The sequence below is a fragment of the Schistocerca serialis genome, chromosome 3, assembly GCF_023864345.2.
Source record: "Schistocerca serialis cubense isolate TAMUIC-IGC-003099 chromosome 3, iqSchSeri2.2, whole genome shotgun sequence".
Lineage (NCBI taxonomy): Eukaryota > Metazoa > Arthropoda > Insecta > Orthoptera > Acrididae > Schistocerca > Schistocerca serialis.
The window spans coordinates 500,341,662-500,363,506 of record NC_064640.1 but is presented as its reverse complement, the minus strand read 5'-3'; the positions used below and the strand labels follow the sequence as shown (position 1 = coordinate 500,363,506).

The 21,845-nt window shown below is 43.2% G+C and overlaps 1 pseudogene; it reads left to right on the top strand.

Moving 5' to 3' along the window:
• The first annotated feature begins 19,446 nt into the window (after nt 1-19,446).
• LOC126472162 (5S ribosomal RNA) lies at nt 19,447-19,563 on the top strand (annotated as a pseudogene).
• Nucleotides 19,564-21,845: the final 2,282 nt, after the last annotated feature.

The following is a 21,845-nucleotide window of genomic DNA, read 5'->3' as shown; positions in this document are numbered from 1 at the left end:
CATGTTAAAATTACTGTCAGAAAATTTCAAAGTACAAGAAGACAGAACAATCTCAGACACAGCAACACTCCTCTCATTTGATATAGAAAGCATGTGTTCCTACACACCAGTATCAGAAACAATAGAAATTATAGATAAGGAACTGAAAACCTATAGTCAACTCCCTGATGAAAAGATTAAGGAAATACGCACATTAATAAAGCTCATAACAGAACAAAATTACTTCCAATTCTGTAATGAATTTTATTTACAAGAAGACGGATTACCAATGGAGTCCCCAGTTTCAGGAGCCTTAGCAAATGTTTTTTTAAACCATACTGAACAGATCATTTTCACAAAAATAGTAGCAAAAGCATACAACGTAATATATTGGTTCAGGAATATGGATGACATCCTTTGCTTAATAGATGAGCCACAATGCAACGGACATTATCATTCCCCAGTCATCGAACCACCCACACGCACAAAAGGAAGCAGCACTTCGACACATGCTCCATAGACTCAACACAAGTACCACTCACCAGAGGAAGCTACCAAAAAGAACTGAACATAATGCAATAATTGTTACAATAATAACACGGACACAAAGCTAAACAACAAAATTAAAAGCAAAGTAAAGGCAGATAGCTCCAAACCACAGACAACAACACAACAGAACCAAACAAAAACACGCAGTCCCATAATGACTACACAGGATAATCGGAAAAAAGATGAAAGAAAAAACAAAATGGTACACAATGACATACAAACACAAACTCACCCATAAAATCACCAACATTTTCAAAAGACAGGGAATAAACATAGCATACACAACAGACAATTCTATACAAAAATACACCTCAAAACTGACAAAAAAACAGACATATACCAGAAAGCAGGTGTATATCAACTACAGTGTAACACTTGTGAAGGCACATACACAGGACAAACAGGTAGAACATTTGATGTCAGGTACAAAGAACACATGAGAGCCTGGAAATATGGGACAAACTACTACACATTTGCAGCACACCTAAGAGAAAATGATCACAAACCAATCACTAGAAAAGATGACATGAAGATAATTAGAATCAGCAATAAAAAACACCTCCTAACCATGCAAGAAAATTACCACATACAGAAAACCAAAGCAGAAGGGAAACTCCTGTTGAATGACTAAGTACGCATGCCAAGCAATTCATTATATACACTAATAGGTGAAATAATAGAATAATGTTCGCAAAAGAGATTAATATAATAATACTGTCCAATATAATAACAGCATCAACATCCTTACACTGACTCATCCAGGTGTCACCAAAGTTTTCAACCACTCGCTAACAGCTAGTACACCGCCCCCAAACCCAAAAAAGAAAAAAAAAACAACTCGTCGACTCTATCCCCCCCTCTCTCTCTCACTCATACAAACTCTCAGTATAAACATGATAAATAGAAGTTAGTCTCCAACATATACTTCGGATTAAAACTGTGTGCCGGACCGAGACTCGAACTCGGGAACTGGTTCGCAGAAGAGCTTGTTTGAAGTTTGGAAGGTAGGAGACGAGGTACTGGCAGAATTGAAGCTATGAGGACGGGTCGTGAGTCGTGCACGGGTAGCTCAGATGGTAGAGCACTTGCCCGCGAAAGGCTAAGGTCCCGAGTTCGAGTCTCGGTCCGGCACAGAGTTTTAATCCACCAGGAAGTTTCAGATACCGTATGTATCTGAAGGCAACGTAGCCAAGAAATCGTTACGAAATGTAAAGATAGTAAAAGATGATCGGCGTCTGTTACAAAGGTTGGTATAAATTAATGAAATGTAGAGAATACACGAAAGGGCCCCATACCGTGTGACTATGCTACCAGCGATCACTTACTAGAAGATGGAACGACAACCAGTCGGGATCGCAGATGCCAGACTCAGATTTACTGGTTGAAACTGAAGGAAGCGTAATTCACGCACGAAAGTAGTAACCCCTTACAAAATTTTCGTGCTGCTGCAATTTCTTGAGTATTATTCAGTGGTCTGGGAATCACATCTAGTTGGATTAGTGAGAGAGGTGGAGAAAATAGTAACGAGAGTTGGATGACTCATCACAGATTAGTTTTGCAAGAGCATGAGTTTCACAGAAACTGTCAATAAACTGAAGTTAGAGAGACAACACTAAATGTGTTGCTCGTTCCGGAGCACCTTACAAAATTACGACAGCCCGTTTTCCAAAAGGAGTCAAGGCATGGATACTTCCGCTTAAAAACGTCTCACGTAATGACGACAACGGTAGAGAAATAAGGGTGATACAGAGCACTCGTACAATACGTACTTTGTGCAACACATTGCAAGATAGCTTGCGGAGAACAGATCAAGAAGTAGAACACCGCCCAGGCAGGGTACCTCTGCATTAAAATCGTGTCCTTCACAATCAGACACGCGACATTTTGCATATCGGCAGGTCGTCGTGGCAAGCACGGTTATCCTGATAGGCTGTTCGTCGTATTTTGGAAAATGCAAAAATGGTTCAAATGGCTCTGAGCACTATGGGACTTGACATCTGAGGTCATCAGTCCCCTAGAACTTAGAACTACTTAAACCTAACTAACCTAAGGACATCACACACATCCATGTCCGAGGCAGGATTCGAACCTGCGACCGTAGCAGCAGCGCGGTTCCTGACTGCAGCGCCTAGAACCGCTCGACCACCGCGGCCAGCTTGGAACATGCAACTGCTTTTTTGTACACTCAGTTAACTTTCTCTTGGCCTTGAATTATTCAGCTTCCTCTGTGCCTAAGTTATTCAAACTTTCTCTTTTGATGGCACCACAAAGTAGTCCCAAGTTGTGTCATTGCATTCAGTCGATGAACATTCATGGGTGTTGATACATTTGTGCCGTCTGATACTCGCCGTTAAACTGATTGACTAGGTTGAACTATTTATGAAAGCTGAGAAGTGTTCAGTCCACAGTGAACACTTAAGCAATTTTATACCTCTGTTGTGATCGTAGTTATGCAAGCTGTACTACTGTTCGAAGTTTTTTAGAGAAACCGTAATTGGATTCTGGCAGGCGTAGCTTTGGTTTCGAGCCGGGCAACGTGAATAAGGACTTCGATTCTTCCTGTAATTCATCGAGAGACGAACTGTTTCCATTTGAAGCATAATTTTCCTATTTTCAGCCATTTCTGATAACACAGCAACTGAAATATGGAAAAATAACAAAAAAGCACAAAAATAACATTCTCGGAAGTCAGACTCTGTACGAAATCGCTACGAACCACAGGCGTATATATCCTGAATTCTGAGAGACACTAGTCGGTGTCATTAAACGGGCAATTGTCTCGGTAAACCCGAAAGTTTGTTCGCGGTAACAGTTCGTGTGTTCTCCAATTGCAGCTGGCCTAGAAGCCTGAGGTGAATGATTCATGCCTCGCGGCGGCCTCAGACAACAGCGAGTGGAACGCGCTCATCGTGCCAAGGACGAACACAGGAAGGCAGCACTGTCCAGCAGTTTTTGGTTTTCGTATAAGCTTGTGTACTTGAAGGAAATAAATGACGTTATAGTAGTGGCTTTTCGAATGCTGCTGAATGCTAGAAGAACTTAAAAAGCTTGCAAGGTTTTTTAATTTATTAGTGATTACCACAACATGAATGATAGATATGTAAATGAGATTCAATATTGAAGTAAGGTATTTGTAAGCATAAATTGTCTCCAAAATAATTTGTGGCAGAAGTATATATTCACTTGTTGATTTCTGTGACATTGAAAACCAAATGACTAATCCATTGCCGGCCGGTGTGGCCGTGCGGTTCTAGGCGCTTCAGTCTGGAACCGCGTGACCGCTACGGTCGCAGGTTCGAATCCTGCCTGGGGCATGGATGTGTGTAATGTCCTTAGGTTAGTTAGGTTTAAGTAGTTCTAAGTTCTAGGGGACTGATGACCACAGATGTTAAGTCCCATAGTGCTCAGAGCCATTTGAACCATTTGAACCAACTAATCCATTCCTTATAGTTGAAGGGAAGCCTGCAACTGAATGCATGAAAGGTCATATCTGATACGGGATAATCATTTTCTTGTCAGTGACCGGAAACAGAAAACTTCAGGAAACGTGTATTAGCCTCAGAATTTCAGCCTATCTGATAAAATCACACCTAAACTCCGCCCGAACAGGCAACGAATGCCAAAGGGTACCGACCGGCCGCTGGGTCATCCTCAGCCCGGAGGCGTCACTGGATGCGGATATGGAGGGACATGTGGTCAGCACACCGCTCTCTCGGCCGTAGGTCAGTTTATGAGAACGGAGCCGCTACTTCTCAATCAGGTAGCTTCTCAGTTTGCCTCACAAGGGCTGAGTGCACACCGGTTGCCAACAGCGCTCGGCAGACTGGATGATCACCCATCTAAGTGCTAGTCCAGCCCGATAGCGTTTAACTTCGGTGAACTGACGGGAACCTGCGTTACCACTGCGGCAAGGCCGTTGGCGTATAACAGAGTAACCTGATTTATTTGAGCAAAATTCGTGACCTGTCCAAGAGATTCTGCGTACAGGACGATCAAAACAGTGAAAACTCCATCGATTCGTCATAAAAGATCTGAAACCAGTGTTCGTCCATGTTGGAAACATATAGAAGAGGAGGACAAAAATGTAGAAACACAAAAACATTACCACGCCTGTTACGATGTAGGAAAGGCATTGGAATTCGAAACAACTTTCAGTCGTTGAGAATGGTTAAATATAGGTCCTGTATGAGTTTCAAGAATGTAATACTGTTCGCCCTGGAAAATAATGGCAAGTTCAGGTAACAATGGTATAGCAATAATGTGACCTTCTCTTCAAAATAGACCACAACAGTTCAATAATATTGAGATCAGGTGACTGTGACAGCCAGAGGAGATGCGAAAACTCATTATCGTGCTTACAAAACCAGTCCTGCACGACGCGAGCTCTTTCAGCAGGGACCCTGGCGTCTTGGAACACAGCATCACCATGGAGGAACAGATATTCTACCATGGGATGATGGGATGGACGTAATCAGCCAAATTGGTCACATAGTCCTTGGCATAATGCGACCTTGCAGAGTAACCATGGCGCCCATGAAATACCACGATATGGCAGCCCCAATCATCACCGAACGCCCGCCACGTTTCACTGTTGGCAGCAAGCAGTCTGCGTCGTAGGCTTGGGACGGGGTACGCCAGGCGTATACTCGGCCAGAAGTTTGTAGTAGTATGAAACAAGACTCATCCGACCAAATGACTTTTTTCCATTACTGCTTAGTCCAGGTTTTATTGCCCTGGCACCACATTCTCCTGTTACGAGTATCTGCCTCGTTGACGAGCGTTTTTGGGGTTATAGCTCGCCCTGAAATTACCTGCTTATGGTGAACCCTTCGTGTTATTTTGGTGCTAACAGGATTTGCGAGTGCGACATTCAGCTGTACACTGACTTTTGTGGTTGCCGTTCTCTTATGTTTCGTCACAACCCTCTTCGATGACCGTTCGTCACGATCCCTCAACACTTTCGTCCGCGTTGTGACTCCGAGCGGAGTTTTGCACTGGTTAGCACACTGGACTCGCATTCGGGAGGGTGACGGTTCAAACTCGAGTCCGGCCATCCTGATTTAGGTTTCCCATAATTTCGCTATAATCGCTTAAGGCAAATGCAGGGATGGTTCCTTCGAAAGGGCGCGGGAGCTTTTCTTCTCTAGCCTTACCTAATCCGAGCTTCTTTTCCGTCTATAATGACCTCTTTATGGGTCGTCAAACACTAATCTTGTCCTCCTCCTCGCATTGTAACTTAGCAGAAGATGTTTTTCCGCTGTCCCTGTATGCGGTATAAATCTTCAATTCCTGGTCCAGATAGCACCCACATTCGAGCACCAACAATTTGCTCACGTTCGAATTCACATGTTTTCTACATAATCAAATGGCTCTGAGCACTATGGGACTTAACATCTGAGGTCATCAGTCCCCTAGAACTTAGAACTACTTAAACCTAACTAACCTAAGGACATCACAAACATCCATGCCCCTGGCAGGATCCGAACCTGCGACCGTAGCAGTCGCGCGGTTCCGGACTGAAGCGCCTAGAACCGGTCGGCCACCGCGGCCGGCTCTACATAATCCACTCAAAACTACACAGAACACGGATCTCAGTATGACAGACACTTGCAACATATTGAGGACGTCCCACAGATGCCGTTCGTGGTCAAATACAACAGCGTAACCCCCTGGCTTGGCTAGCATCAGCAGTAATGTTCAAGCATGCATTTTCACGTTGGTTCTCCATATTTTTGTCCAACCCTTTTATGTATCAAATACTAACCAGCACAAAATTACATGCCCCACTTCCTGTACGCCGAAGATCTTGTCATCACAGCGCAGGGAGTGTGTTTCGATGAGATAGAAGAAAACCTGAAACGTGCTCTAGCATCATGCCAGTATACACTGAGGTGCCAAAAGTCATGGGATACCTCGTAATATCGTGTCAGACGTCCTTTTCCCCTGCGTAGTGCAGCAACTCGACGTGGCATAAGTCAACAAGTCGCTGAAAGTTCTCTGCAGAAATATTGAGCCGCGCTGCCTCTATAGCCATCCGTAATTCCGAAAATGTTGCCAGTGCCAGATTTTGTGCACGAACTGACCTCTCGATTATGTCCCATAAATTTTGGATGAGAGTCATGTCGTGCAATCTGGGTCACCAAATCATTCGCTCCAACAGCCCATAATGTTCTTCAAACCAGTCGCTAACAGCTGTGACCCGATAATGTAGTGCACTGTTATCCATAAAAATTCCACCGTTCTTCGGCTGCAAAATAATTTCAAGTAGCCATACGTAATCATTTCCAGTCAATGATCGTTTCACTTGGATCAGAGGACCCGGTCCATTCCATGTAAACACAGACGACACAGTTACGGAGCCACCAGCAGCTTGCATAGTGCCCTGTTGACAACTTGGGTCCATGGCTTCGGGGTCTGTGCCACACTATAACCCCACCATCGGCACTTACCAACTGAAATCAGGTGTCATCAGAGCAGGCCACGGTTTTTAAGTCGTCTATGGTCCAGCCGATATGGTGACGAGTCCAGGAGAGCCGCTGCAGGCGATGTCGTGCTGTTAGCAAAGGCACTAGCGTCGGTCGTCTGCTGCCAACAAGTACATTCGTCGTACGTCCAACATTGATTTATGCCGTTATTTCATGCAGTACTGCTTGTCTGTTAGCACTGACAACTCTAGACAAACTCCGCTGCTCTCGGTCGTTAAGAGAAGTCTGTCAGCCACTGGGTTGTCCATGGTGAGAGGTAACGCCCGAAATTTGGTTTCCTCGGCACACTCTTGACCCTGTAGTTCTCGGTATATTGCATTCCCTAACGATTTCCATCGTCTAGCTCCAACTACCACCACGCGTTCAAAGTCTGTTAATTCCCGTCGTGAGGCCATAATCACATCGGAAACTTTTTCACATGAATCGCCTGAATACAAATGACAGTTTTGCCAATGCACTGCCCTTCTGTACGTTGTGTACGCGATACTATCGCCATCTGTACATGTGCATATCGATATCCCATTACTTTTGTCACCACACCGGAAATTACCATATTAGCTAGAAGTTTCATAATACAAAATTTGATTAGGTATAAGTTATAACTATATATATTTGAATGACATGTTGGCTAGTAGATTATTGTGAATTCGTTTATCATGAGTCATTATGTACTTGAATTTCTGGTATTTGTCTTGCAGTTACATATTGGATTTTGTATACTAGAGTACAGAAGAGACCGTTCGAAACGTGTGTCGTGTGTGGGTCGAGTGCTATCGGAGAAAAACACAGACAATTATTTTCACGATTGAAGAAAATTGTTTTAGCATGAATGATTTTCCACATTGCGGAAGTCTCAGAAGTTGACAAATGTGATGAACTGCTACCATTGTACCTTCATGTGATGTTTTCATTCAATGGACCAGATTAAGAAGTCGAATGCAGAGATACTGCATGCTACAGTTCAAAGCAATAAGAATTTCTACTTGAGTATGATCAGTTCACTCATCGAGCGTTCCTATGAAGTATCGTTATTGGTACACCACGGTTAAAAACTGCTACAGTACTGCATGACAAATGTGTAGCATCTGGATAGTCTCCGCACATAGCAGCACATACTACCCATCTGTATCGCCACCAAGCTGAGTATCATGTAGTGAGGTCTCATACCGTATTACAACGGAGCTGCTTTGACATATGTGACTGGGACATCGAGTTACTAAGGCAAGTCTCGAAGAGTACGTCAGTGACACGTATTAAATCCGTGATCTAGTGATACACAGATAAGGCGTAAGCAGGAGACTTTTCTGAGACACACAGAGCCTTCAACAGCTGTCCAGTTCATCCCTTACAAAGAAAGAGAGTTAAATAAACTTATAGCCACGTTTCCGATCACAGATTCCTATTGTATAGGTGACCACGAGTTCAGTGGTAGTGGGCATGGACCTATAAATCAATTAATTAAAAAGTCAGTCAAATTAATCTGCCAATTCGCGCACTAAAATCTATTTTCCTTGGCAACCTGACACCACCTATAGCTTGCATGAGTTGAGAAATGGCGAATAGTCGAGGCGGAGAAGTTTTCATGATCACCAATCATTTTATGGTAAAACTCAGCAGAAGTTCGGCAACTATTAGTTTCGAATTTAGGCCACAGCAACATTTGCGCGTAGGAACACTGATCCCGCGCACGGTCGGGGAACTGGCGCCCTCATTGCTGCAAACCTGAGCGCTAGGAGGCCAAGCTGCTCCCTCGGCCGAAAGCAGTAGAAACTGTTTGCATTGTGACCCTTTTCCAATCGCGTTGGCTACAGGGACCTTTTTCTGTGGGATGGAACACATTGCTGTGCTGTGTCCGAGGTTACAAAACTACTAAAATACATCATCCCCTCTTCCACGCCCGGGTTCGATTCCCGGCGGGGTCAGGGATTTTCTCTGCCTCGTGATGACTGGGTGTTGTGTGCTGTCCTTAGGTTTAAGTAGTTCTAAGTTCTAGGGGACTGATGACCATAGCTGTTAAGTCCCATAGTGCTCAGAGCCATTTTTTACATCCTCTCCGCCCCTTTAGTCTGCTCCACTTCGTGACTAGCAACAATGCAGTGCCACCATTTCGCTATATATGTGTTGGTTTCCATCCTCGTGGAAGCAACCATCTGTACATTCAGTCTGCTTTAGTGAAGACATTTCGTGGTCGAATGCTCGTGACAACTTCGTCTGTGATTAAGATGCATATACGCGATTTGCTTTGTGAGCTGGATCAATAAGCTTTGACACGTTCCCCTTTATGTGTGCACTCTCATATTACGTGCTTCCTTATGGCTACCTGCTTACGTTCAAGATTCTCAGTTCCCAAAATTCAGTTTAAAATCGGATGGGACCAAGTCGGGACTGTATGTAGGATGATCGATGACAGTGAACGCAAGGCGTCGGATTGTTGCAGATGTCGCAGCGCTGCGTGTGGTCTGGCATTGTCATGCTGAAGGAGAGGGTGCTCGATGTATGGACGAACCCTTCTGCGGTTAGAAATGCGATAAAAGCATGTTGTTTCTCACGTACTGACCTAGTTAAGTTACACACCGCCGTGTTACACGCAACAATTCAGAGCCATCAAGCGGCAGGCGGCTGCGAAACTGTAGACATGGCGAACAAAGGCGTAGAACGTTAATGCTGCTTGTTCGATTTAAAAAGCTTTCAGAATTTTCACATAAAAAATTCGGAGGCAATGCTTTCCAGCACGCCCTCGTATATCTGTTTTATGTACTTTCAGCTTCTGGAAGGAATGCATTTTGCTTTGGTCTCTAAATACTTATTTGATTCGTCTCCCATATCATCGAAATCCATTGCTCTAGCGCTTTCCAGATTCTTAATGACTTTGTGAAGTTCGTTCATGATAATATCCACCACTGTGTCCAAGCGTACCAACGGTAAGGGTTTTTTTTTTTTTTTTTTTTTTTTTGGTAACATCTCTTCGCCAGATGGGCTTAGCTGAAACTGAGACCTATGCTTAGATCACAGAACATGAGGTTTACGTCGAAGATTATATTCAATGCGAAATCAAGAGCTTAAATGAGTTGGGAGAGGGGGGGCAGTGAGAATGGCTCTGAGCACTATGGGACTTAATTGCTGAGATCATCAGTCCCCTAGATTAGAACTACTTAAACCTAACTAACCTAAGGATATCACACACATCCATGCCCGAGGCAGGATTCGAACCTGCGACCGTAGCGGTCGCGCGGTTGCAGACTGTAGCGCCTAGAACCGCTCGGCCACTCGGACCGGCATGGGGAATGTATGGTGGTATGATGTTCTGTTACTCATGTTTATCACCTCCGCAACGATTTGTCAAATCTTCTTTGGAAGAAATGAAATCGTATTTGAATAACTAGCGTATGATTGACCTGTGTTGTGTGGTGTAATGGTAGTAATTAAGTCTGGGCTATAATCCGGCTGACAACAACCACTGTTAACTGAACGCTGAGTGTAAATTACTCTCCAAACAACATGGAGCTCGTTTCAGAGAGCCCTTCAGCACCATGAGCATAGAGCTGTTATGCTAATTACCATTTAACTTAACAAATCTGTTCTAAACTCTCGATAGTTCTCATATGAACTTTTTCATAAGGATCATCAGTATGAAACCACCGGATAATAAATGAAGAGCAAATTGCACCAGTTGCAAGACGTTGCGTTGAATATGTGTTCCACACACAGTTAGGTGAAGCTATAACTGCTGTTTCAGTTTCTATCTGTTATAACTGTACTGCAAATTGAAAGTATTTGCACTGATTCTTTTGTAATCATTATTGATGGAAGTTACTTCTGGTTCTTGTGATTACTATAGTCTGAACGACAGTTTCGCTTAAGAAAAACTTATTGAAGTCTTTACTGTCAGCATATTCTGATCCTTTTCACATTTTCTGGTTTCATTTATACCTTCGCAGCAAGCCTTTTCGTTCATTGCACTTTATGTGCATTTCACTTTATAAATTAGAAACTTTATATTATTTGTAGCTTACGGAATTTCTCTATGGATGTTAACGTTTTGTAATCAGTGCTACATTTTCATTAGTGTCCATCTATTTTGTGGTTAGTGTCAATGACGGCGTCTCTTTTTGAGGACCTGTTTGAAACCTATAATCATTAAAATATGTGTTACTAACTCAATGTTTATAGCATAAACATTGGAGATGCTCCAAAAACGTGAAACGCATCTGGCGAATGAGCTTCTTCGTTTAAATTAATCTGTAGAGAAAAACTATAATAACAGCAGCAGTTATTCATTTATAAGGTTTAGTTTGCAGTCGGTGCATATGAGTAACTATAAAGTACGTAACTATGCTGTATCTCATAAGCGGTGATGCAGAAATTAGAAGAAAACTCATTGGCGTATATTTCCGGCCCTCAGCGGCCGCGTCTTTCAGTAGCAAGCTGTTCTGCTCACTTCCAGGACCCATCAAGAAACACTTCAGCTTTGGAAACTAGAAATATATTCTTGCTGCCATAATTTTTTTTTTGGATAAATCTCTAGCAGCATGGAAATCGAACCCAGGCCCTCCACATAGCGAGAAGTCACTTTGGGCAGTTTTTTAAAAATATATATTTCGGGCCTCCTCGTCACACATTCTGTCCCGTTCTTGCGCTCTCCAGTTATGCCTTTATCAACGAGCTTATCCATTGTAATTTTTCCTGATAGCTAAGTAGTTTTAATGCTTATTGTTTTAGCACCTTCTTATGTCCCATTTTTAAACAGTATTAATAAACAAGTGAAACAACGATTTGTGAGACAATTTAAAAGTGCCATATCCTGATTAAAACTGAAGCTAAATGAAGTACTGACTTTTTAATCTAAAAAGGTAATGAATTTTTTTCTTCTTCGTAGAAAATAAATTAAAATGTTCTCTTGCATTGCAGCAAGGGACATCATTCATATGTGATGAACGTTTAAAAGGAAGGTATTGAGAAAATACGGTTTTCTTGACGAGATAACTAATAATTACATGACTTAAAAACAAATAACTTGCAGTATATTAAAATGATGATGAAAATAAACTGTAAAGCAGAACTGCTTCTTTGTGATCTAACTTCTGTACTGTACTTCCCATATGAAAGTTGAACTTCTTACGTGACTTATTTTTGGGATTTTTGCATACAGTAAGTTCTGGTATTATGGTATTACATTTAATTTTCTAGTTGTAACTCCAAATTAAACTCATTCTTACCCACTAAACAACCTTTGCTATCAACTTCAACTATTTGACGATATGTATTTGTATTTCTCGTAATAAGATTTGAAAAACTTACACCGGGAAAAGTTTTAAATTCTGAGATCCCTCGTAATTTTAATTTTTAAAAGCAAAAATAATTTGGTCGGGTAACATATGTGTTATGTTTATTAACTTCAAACAAAGTTCTGAAACAATTATTTGTTCATGTAGCAGAGATGATTGAAGTATTTGCAGAAGTCACAATTACAATCTTTGTTCTCAGTGCTTGCGCAGGAATTTAAAGTATTCCATATTTCCTGACACGCAGTCTTGGGCTTCAGAACATAACAGAACCAACTGTATCCATAGCAAAAAATCGATAGATACATAACTATGCATTATTCGTTTACTTAATGAATTGCATAGTTGTAATCTTTAGTGTATATTGTCAATAATTATTACATTTTATTGAGAACTTACCTACAAAAACTATGTGAAAGGACGAAAACAGTTTTTCTGCGACGTCACTCATATTCGTTCTCTTGTGAGTATGGCCGCTCCCATATCCGTTCCGTTTTCCGTATTAATTATAGCATTGTAGGCTATGTGAACTGTGTAATATAAAGAATCTTGGACATTGCTTAACCGTAGTGCTAAAGGTACTTTATAGATGTTTGCTGTGGCAACTCCATACGCTTGTTGTGCGTTCATGCCCTGTTTTTCTGGGTGCTGTTAATATACATCATTGTAGAGACTGTTTGGTCTTCCTCTTCCTGATCTCTGTTGCAAGTAAGCGGTATCCTCCTCCCCTCATCTGGAGTATTTATTGGTTTGGTGGCGCTTTTCCTATTGATTCACGTATCTCCATCATTTATTCGTCCTCGTCTGTTTCGTTTGTTTCGTCTACCTACTTCTTTGTTGACGTTACTTTGCGTGGTTCCTTTGTTGTTGCCATTTTCTCACAAGAATTATCCGCTCTACGTAGGTCAATGACGAAGTTTTTCCTTTCATTAAATACTTTGGCGGCTGGACTTACTGTGGAAGAACTTTCTCTGCGCTGAATTTCGTTTGGGGCACTCGTTTTCATGTTGTTGTTATCAGATGTTTGCTCGATCTGTTTGTTTCCAATTCTTTTAGCTTTCTCGCGTAGTCCAACCATCTGTTCACTGCCGTGATGGGCTGGGAATCGCTTCTTCTCCTTCTTTGGAGAGGATCTTTCTGTTGTATTTTCAGATTTCCTAATGGCAGGTTTTGGTTCTTGGGTCGGGCTGTCGTACTTATTGGAGAAAGTGTTGGATTCTTTCTCCTTTTGTGAGCCATGTTGCCCTTGCGCACCTATGTTCGTTTTTATGTCCTGCTCCGTAGGCGTTACTGTCTCTTTGGGATCACCAATTTCCATGAGAAAGTTGTTACCCAAGTCGCATCTGGGGTCTCAGTGTTCGAGTACTGACCGCCTGCTGCTGCTGCATATGTTTATGAGGAGTGTTTTATCATCGGGAGTGATACATCTCGCCAACTGGAAATTGCACAACTCGCCGTTGAAATTACTGCACGCAGACGTGACCTATTGTACTGCATGTCTCGCACGTTCGTAGCTGAGCGTCGTACATGATGATTGCATGGTAACCACGTATAATTGTATACGATGGGATGTGTGTGTGCAAGTCTACTTCCAGTTGGCTGACACCATTTAGAACTGGAAGTTTATGGACAGACAACCACTTTTTGGCGAACTATTTACACCTTGCCATAGGGGGGCAGTCACTGCATTCGTTTGGTCAACGGTTATTTCGAATAGAAATTCGTAGCTAGTGACAGTATGGAGACCAAGTCATGCATGGATCATGGCAGTTTCACTCATGTTGCCACCCAGGATCGAGCTATTTTGTCACAGAGTTCGGTACTGTTCAGCTTTACGTACACAATACAGTTAAGAAGTTAAACATGGATGCCTACTACGTTTATAAAGCTGATTTTCACCAGTTTCTCGAGACATCATTTATTATCAAAATAATTCAGTCCTATAAAGTTGCGGTCGAACATGAATTTCAGGTTATCTTTTCGTGTTGCATGCAACATTATGAACCATTGTACATCAATAACTCCTTCAGTTGAGTACGTTCTGATTACAACAGAAAGGTGCTTCACCGACTGAGTTGAGCATTGTTGACAGCAACCAGCAGACAGATTCGCACACCTCCACTGCCACAGGCAGGCTCACCCAGCCACAGCTGTGAAGGAAATTACTTTTGAGCCTGCATTGGACTGATACTTTAGGTAGATAAACGAAGTGTGGTTCAATAAATTAAAGGAAGGAATGGAGTTAAACTCGCTACTTTGCGTCTACAGTGCGCGACGTTTACCACGAGCAGATACGGCACTAGAACAGATCGAATGGAAGACAAAACTTCCTGCAGAAAATTTCGGATTCCTCAATATTGCCAAATCTTGCAGATTCCTGGACTCAGAATTCGGAGGCGTGGTGAGTTTTATTGGTGCCGTAATTTAGCGATCCAAGCTTCGACTCTGCAGCAGCGGCCGGCTGGTAGTAAGGCTTTATGTCAAAGACTGTAGCGTGACTAACGATCCTGGACAGCCGACAAAATAATGTGTCCTTCTCGTTGGCACTCTGAACCCATAGATTACATATTTGCATGATCACCAGCGCAAGCAGCAATATAGGGAATCAATAAACTACAGTGTTGACAATCCATGATAACGTCGCACATGAATTGCGACACGTGCTTGTAGACTTCTCTCCTTCTTAAACAAGGAACAATACGATTATCCCACACACAAACGATTTATGAATGAAGAACTTTATATACACAATGTCGATGGCGTTACTCCTACCTAGTTTGTGCGGTTGCGCTGAAATTTTGATCAGTTACACATCCAAGCATATAGTACACATATAGTACACTCCGTACCAGTTTGACGTTGCTGTTTACCGCCAGTATGGTGTAGCAATTTTAAGGGTCAACAGTGCACTTCTAGGTGCGGTTTTCACTAACTTAAGGGGGACAACGTGGCACATTTTCTGATGTACGCGACTAATTTTTTTAAGTTTAGGATAACTGTGCAGCAAACCACTGTCCCGCTGTCAGAAGTCACCCAAACATTTGCCCTCCTGTACCAAATGTATGCAGACATTTAACGCAGGAGCGGCTCAGGTGTTTATTATTATTTCTGTAATTTTAAGTGCTAAAAATGTTCACCTTGAGCATTGGTACACGACCTGCATATATTTTGGTTGGCTTGCATTTGCTGCGTCACCCTGTTTAGTGAATACATTTTTGGTAAAACAGCGATTTTGTAAGGTATCCCGGACACTAGTTCGAACGACCAGCTACTGAATACTTCATTAATTGAAAGCAGCGTTTCGGGCACGCTACCTACAGCTGCAATAGCCAAAACGACAGCGGCATAGGCGAGGTGTTGCCAGCGAGTTGAGCTCTGACCATTGCCTGCTCATATCAAGACCGTTTTCCTTGGCTGTGAACCAAGTATGGCCTTCCTCGACACAACATGAGGTGCCGTGGCCAGGTTTACGACCACGACGTCGATAATACTGATTCCGAAGGTCAAAGATATCGCTTCTACTATGAGCTCGACACATATCTTCCATTCTGTCACAATTTTTAGTGTCAACAAACAATCCATTACAAACTGAAACTCTCATTACAGACTCACAAGGGGACTGCGTCTTCTCGTAATCACCGATTTCGTCCAAATTTATGTTATATGTAGGGTCTGGCCGGAAATGAAAGTGACAGTAGTGGGAGTAGCCAAGCATTTAACAAAAAGTAGCATCTTTGGCGCGGATAAGGCGAGGCATGAGCCGTTTATGTTAGCCTAGTTTACAGGCAACTGTTGGCTCACTTGCAAAAACTTGCGTATGGTTACCCAAGGCTTGTGGGGGTCGACTCCCTACGCAGGAACTTTTTTTTCCAATTTTTACGTTACTTACATTCCAAATAAACCGAAACAATGCGCAGTATATTGTTTTTATTGGTGTCTTCATAACAGGCATGAAAAGGAAAGACGAAAGAATATTCGGGGTTGCAATTAATTTCCAAGAAGAGACTGTACTTACACTGCCGACGGGGGCTCTGTAAATAATTTCCCCAAACGATTTTGTAATTAAAGCGTACTGGACTTCGGATTCCGTTAGTTTCATTTTGACCTTCGAGCAGTCCTCGGCTGCAGCACACGAATGGTAGGTTCCCCTGTTTTTACGATGAGTATCGCCCGAGCACTTGCAAATCATCAGCTTTAAAATAAAAGAATGTAATCTTATATATTGCGCAGCTCGTGGTCTCGCGATAGTGTTCTCGCTTTCCGACCATGGGCTCCCGGATTCGATTCCCGGCGGGGTCAGGGATTTTCACCTACCCCGAGGTGACTGGATGTTGTTGTCGTCTTCATCATCATCATTCATCCCCATTACGGTCGGAGGAAGGCAACGGCATATCACCTCCATTAGGACCTTGCCTAGTGTGGTGGTGTGGGTCTCCCGCATCGTTCCCCTACGTCCGGTCAAGAAGCATGGGTCTTCATTTCCCTTCCAGTTTTATATACGAAGTAGTCATGAACACTTTCCAATCTCTTCCTGGAAGTATGCAATTGTAATGTTTCCTTTGAGTTTAATGTTGATACATTTCATGAAAATATTAATAAATCAATATATTGTGCATTATTTCGGATTATTTGCAGGGTAAGTAACGTAAAAGCTGAAAATAAAAGAAAATGTTCCCACACAGTGACTCGATTGCAATACCCTTCGATTACCATTTTCAAGTCTTTCCACTGCACCAACCACTGGCGGAAAACCACGCTAACATAAATAGCTCGTGCCCCGCCAAACCTGCACAAAAAATACTATTTTTTCTCCATCTGGAGCTCTAACTTCTGTCACTGTCATTTCTGGCCAAGCCCTGCTATACCATAAATTTGGACGAAATCGGTGACGATGAGGAAGCGCGGTCACTGTCAGAACGTTAGTTCAGTCAATACTGTGCTACTGGCTACGAATATGGCTACGAAGTCTTTCGCGACGTATTTCCTGAGTAAAAATTTCTCGGTGTACATGCCGCGTCAAATCGGGATAAATCTCCAAGCTTTCGACCACTACCTCCATGGTCGTCGTCAGGGCTAAAACTGACTGTCGTGAACTAGCGAGGTTCCCACTTTTATATGCAAAGGACGGCTTCTTATTGGCTGGAATACGTCAGCGATATGGCGCGTAGCGAAGTGGTGCCCTCTACTTCCATAGATGTAGTTGCTATCCCGCGTTGCTTGCAGCGCCATCCCTTAAATCAGGAGGTAAAGTGCGAGAAGTTTTTCTCTGCGATTTTTCTTTATCCAGTGCACTCTTCCAAGTGTTGCTAAGTGCATAGCCGTTGTCTCTATTAAAGTTATTATCGCTAAGTCTAATTTCGACTGCTTCCCGGATCACAGAGTCCCAGTAATTCGATGTGTGGGCTATTACTCTGGTTTCTTCAAATAAAATCTTATGCTTGTTAAGCAGGCTATGTTCAGCCACCGCTGATTTTTCCAAATACCTGGCGTTGGTGCTCGATGCAGCGGTCGGCAACGGTTCTTACAGACTGGCCCACGTAATTCTTGCCGCATTCGCAAGGAATAGTATAAAATCCCGGCACTCTTAAGCCGAGACTATCTTTGACTGGTCTCAACATTTCCTTAATTTTCCTAGGTGGTCGGAAAACTGGTTTTATTCCTTGCCTCTTCAGGACTCTGGCTATCGTGCTCGTTGTAGCACCGCAAAAAGGAAGCCGCGCTATGTGTTGGTCCTCTTCTTGTATATGGCCGGCATCGTGTCTTACTTTCTTGGACAATACTGATTTAATTTCACCGGCAGAATAACCATTCCTCTTGAAAACAGTCGTCAAATGGTTGATCTCGGGACCGACTGTGCTACTGTTCGCGCCGAACTCTCGTGGTACGAACTAACTCCAACGGCACGTTCACACAGGGCGCAGACCTGCTGAACATATGTTTGTCGTCTGTTTAGAAGACGTTTTACTGCTGGCGGATGACGACAGCTTGGCGGAAGCCGGTGGCGCATGCGCGTAGCGGCGCGGGAGGTCCACGCGTGTCGACGACCGGCGCGGGCCGGCGAGCCGTAGCGGTACACTACGCTGGCCGCGTCTTGCATCACCGCCTCCGCCGCCCTGAAGTCAAGCACGCTTCCGCCCACGCTAAATGCTCTGACACGATTTAGCGAGAATGCCCGCCTCACTTGTCTTGCGCCTGGCCGTACTGCTTATGGTCAGCGACTGACATGATCACGAGAAAAGTATAATCTGTCTTACGTCCTAATCCTAGAGCTGACGTGGCCCACTACCTTTGCAGAGCGCAACCAACTGAATATTCACTTTACTACATTTCAGAAGTAAGTTACGTTGAATTTAAATACTAGGATACATGGCATCAGCTAAGCACACTGGGCAAAGAAAATTTGCCATCCTCAAGAGACATGACTAATACCGTGTAACACTGCATGTAAAATTGATAATGACCTCAATTCGGCGTAGAAGAAGCCTGCAAGTCGTTTTTCAGCTATACCATATCCTTCCGCCGAACGTGAGGTTGTGAATACTTTAACGAACCTGATGATGGTCTGACGACTGAAACTGGTTGTGTAAATAAAGTATCTTACCAGCAGCTCAGGGCGGTAATATGACATTTTTTTCCAATATGTAAGAACTGTGGGGCACCCCCTCTTGAAAATACATGCCACATCGAAGTGAAGCTAGTCATTGTTGATTAGATTCCGTAGAAGCTCCCAGTTTCAGGGTTGTTGGTTGTTACGTTTCACTCGCTGTTCCAAATAGTCCCACATATTTTTTATGGGGAAGCAGGAACGTATGCAACCAGTCCTGAAGAACAATGCTGTTGTCATCTTCCACAGAATACTCACCTTAAAAATGTAGAATGAATAGTAAATCTTCTTCTCCGAAAATGTTGAAATAAGCATCTTGGGTCATGTTTACGGTAACCTGAAAGAGTTGGCCCATACCCTGATTTCCCGCTTGTCTGGAGTTGTAGCCCTAACCACTTCGGCTGTCCAAGCACACTCCCAGTGCCGGTCCAAACTTCTGTGCGTCACGCAGTCACAACCCAAATTCCTGCAAATTCGTGAAACTAAACATAAGTAGACAAATGTTATTTTATGTAGTCATTTTAGCCCTGCTAGGTGTGATTATATCGCCAACGGCCTTGCCGCAGTGGTAACACTGGTTCCCGTCAGATCACCGAAGTTAAGCGCTGTCGGGCTGGGCTAGCACTTGGATAGGTGACCATCCAGTCTGCCGGTGCTGTTGGCAAGCAGGGCGCACTCAGCCCTTGAGAGGCAAACTGAGCAGCTACATGGCTGGGAAGTAGCGGCTCCGGTCTCGTAAACTGACCTACGGCCGGGGGGAGAGAGGTGTGCTGACCACATGCCCCTCTATATCCGCATCCAGTGACGCCTCCGGGCTGAGGATGACACAGCGGCCGGTCGGTACCCTTGGGCATTCATTGCTTGTTCGGGCGTAGTTTAGGTGTGATTTTATCAGGTAGGCTGAGATGCTGAGGCTAATACACGTTCACAAGCTGTGAACCTATTTCAAGATTTCCACAGCTACAATTCGTCAAAGGCAGTGTCTGTCCCTTCAGACAGGCATCCATGTCTGAATGACACTGTATTACAATAACTGCAGTACTGCATAAACAGAGGTACTGTCGCCATTAATGATAAGATCACGTCTGGCGCGGCTAAAATGACGGTACAATATAACATGTGTCTTCCTATGCCGGCCGCTGTGGCCGAGCGGTTCTAGACGCTTGTCTGGAACCGCGCGACCGCTGCGGTCGCAGGTTCGAATCCTGCCTCGGGTATGGATGTGTGTGATGTCCTTAGGTTAGTTAGGTTTAAGTAGTTCTAAGTTCTAGGGGTTGCTATGCTTAGTTCCACAAATTTCTGAGAATTTGGATTGTGACTGCTTGACGTATGGAGATTTGGAGCGGTATTGGGGGCGAGCTTGGATAGCCGAAGTGGTCAAAGCGACTGCTCATGACAAGCGGGAAATATGGATTCGAGACCCGGCCCGGCACAAATTTTCATTTGTCACGAGTAGTTGATGCCAATATATATTCACAGTATGTGAATCCATTTCATGATTTCTACGGTTGCAAATCGTCAAAGACACTGCCTGAAGCACGTTGTATTATAATAAACGCAGTTCCTCCATAAACACAGACAGTGTCGCCATTAATGATGTATATAAATTGTCGTAACAAAATTGACCCTGTCAGGTACTGCTGTAAGGGTGGAACGTAACTTAAAATACATGAAGTAAGGAAGACATATGACTCGTGTGCAGTCGTGCATACAGAGTTCTTTTTGCTGCGCAGTGGTTGACAAATTTGGTATAACCTGATTATAGATGTTAAGAAGTCGTACTGTAGTTAGATGTAGAGGGAATTAGTGAAGTACAGTGGAAGGATGAACAGAACTTCTGGCCAGATGAGTAAACGTCTGTAAACAGAGCATCAAATAAGGCTAATGCAGGAGTGTATCTAATAATGAACGAGAAGTGCAAGGAATGGTTGGAGGGGAAATGGAAGGCTGTAGAAGTATGTATAAATAGGGGAAAGATTAATACCGCCTATAGGATAATTAACGAGATCTTTAGAGAACGGAGAATAAACTGTACGAATATCAAGAGCTCAAATGGCAAGCCAATGCTAAGCATGAAACCGGAAGTTGAGAGGTGGAAGGAATATATAGAGGAGATATATATGGAAAATGAACTTGAAAGCAGTACTATACGAAGAAAGAGGAAGTAGATGGAGATGAGATGGAACATATTGTATTGTGAAAATAAATGGACTGAGCACTGAAAAATCTGTATCTAAACAAGGTCCCTGGAGTGGACGACATTTCGTAAGAATTACTGAGATTCTCGGAGAACCAGACATGACAAAACTTTTTCATCTGGTATGCAAGACGTTGGAGACAGGTGAAATACCCTCAGACTTGAAGAAGAATGTAGTAATTCCAGTTCCAAAGAAAGCAGGCGTGGTAGGTGTGACTATTAAAGAGCTGTCAGTGTAACAAGTAATGGTAGCAAAATACTAACACCAATTCTTTATAAAAGAATGGAAACTCTGGTAGAGGTCGGCTCCAGGAAAGATCAGTTTGTGTTGTGCATAAGTGCTGGAACACGCGTGGCAGTACTGACTCTACGACTTATCTTAGAGGATAGATTGAAGACAGCAAACTGCGTTTATAGCACTTCTAGATTAGAGAAACCTTTGGACAGTGTTAATTGGAATATACTCTTTGGACTTTTGAAGGTACAGGAAGTGAAAGGTTGTTATAACTTGTACAGAAACCAACCGGCAGCTGTAAGAGTCGAGGGGCATGAAAGGGAAGCAGTGGTTAAGAAGGGAGTGAAACGGCGTTGTAGTCTATCTGAGATGTTATTCGAACCAAATAAAATTTTGGGGAAGGAATTGAAAACTTTGATATATGCTGATGGTATTGTAATACTGTGAATGACTAAGAAGTACAGTTGAACAGGATGAATGGCGCCTTGAAAGGAGAATTTAAGACGTACATAAA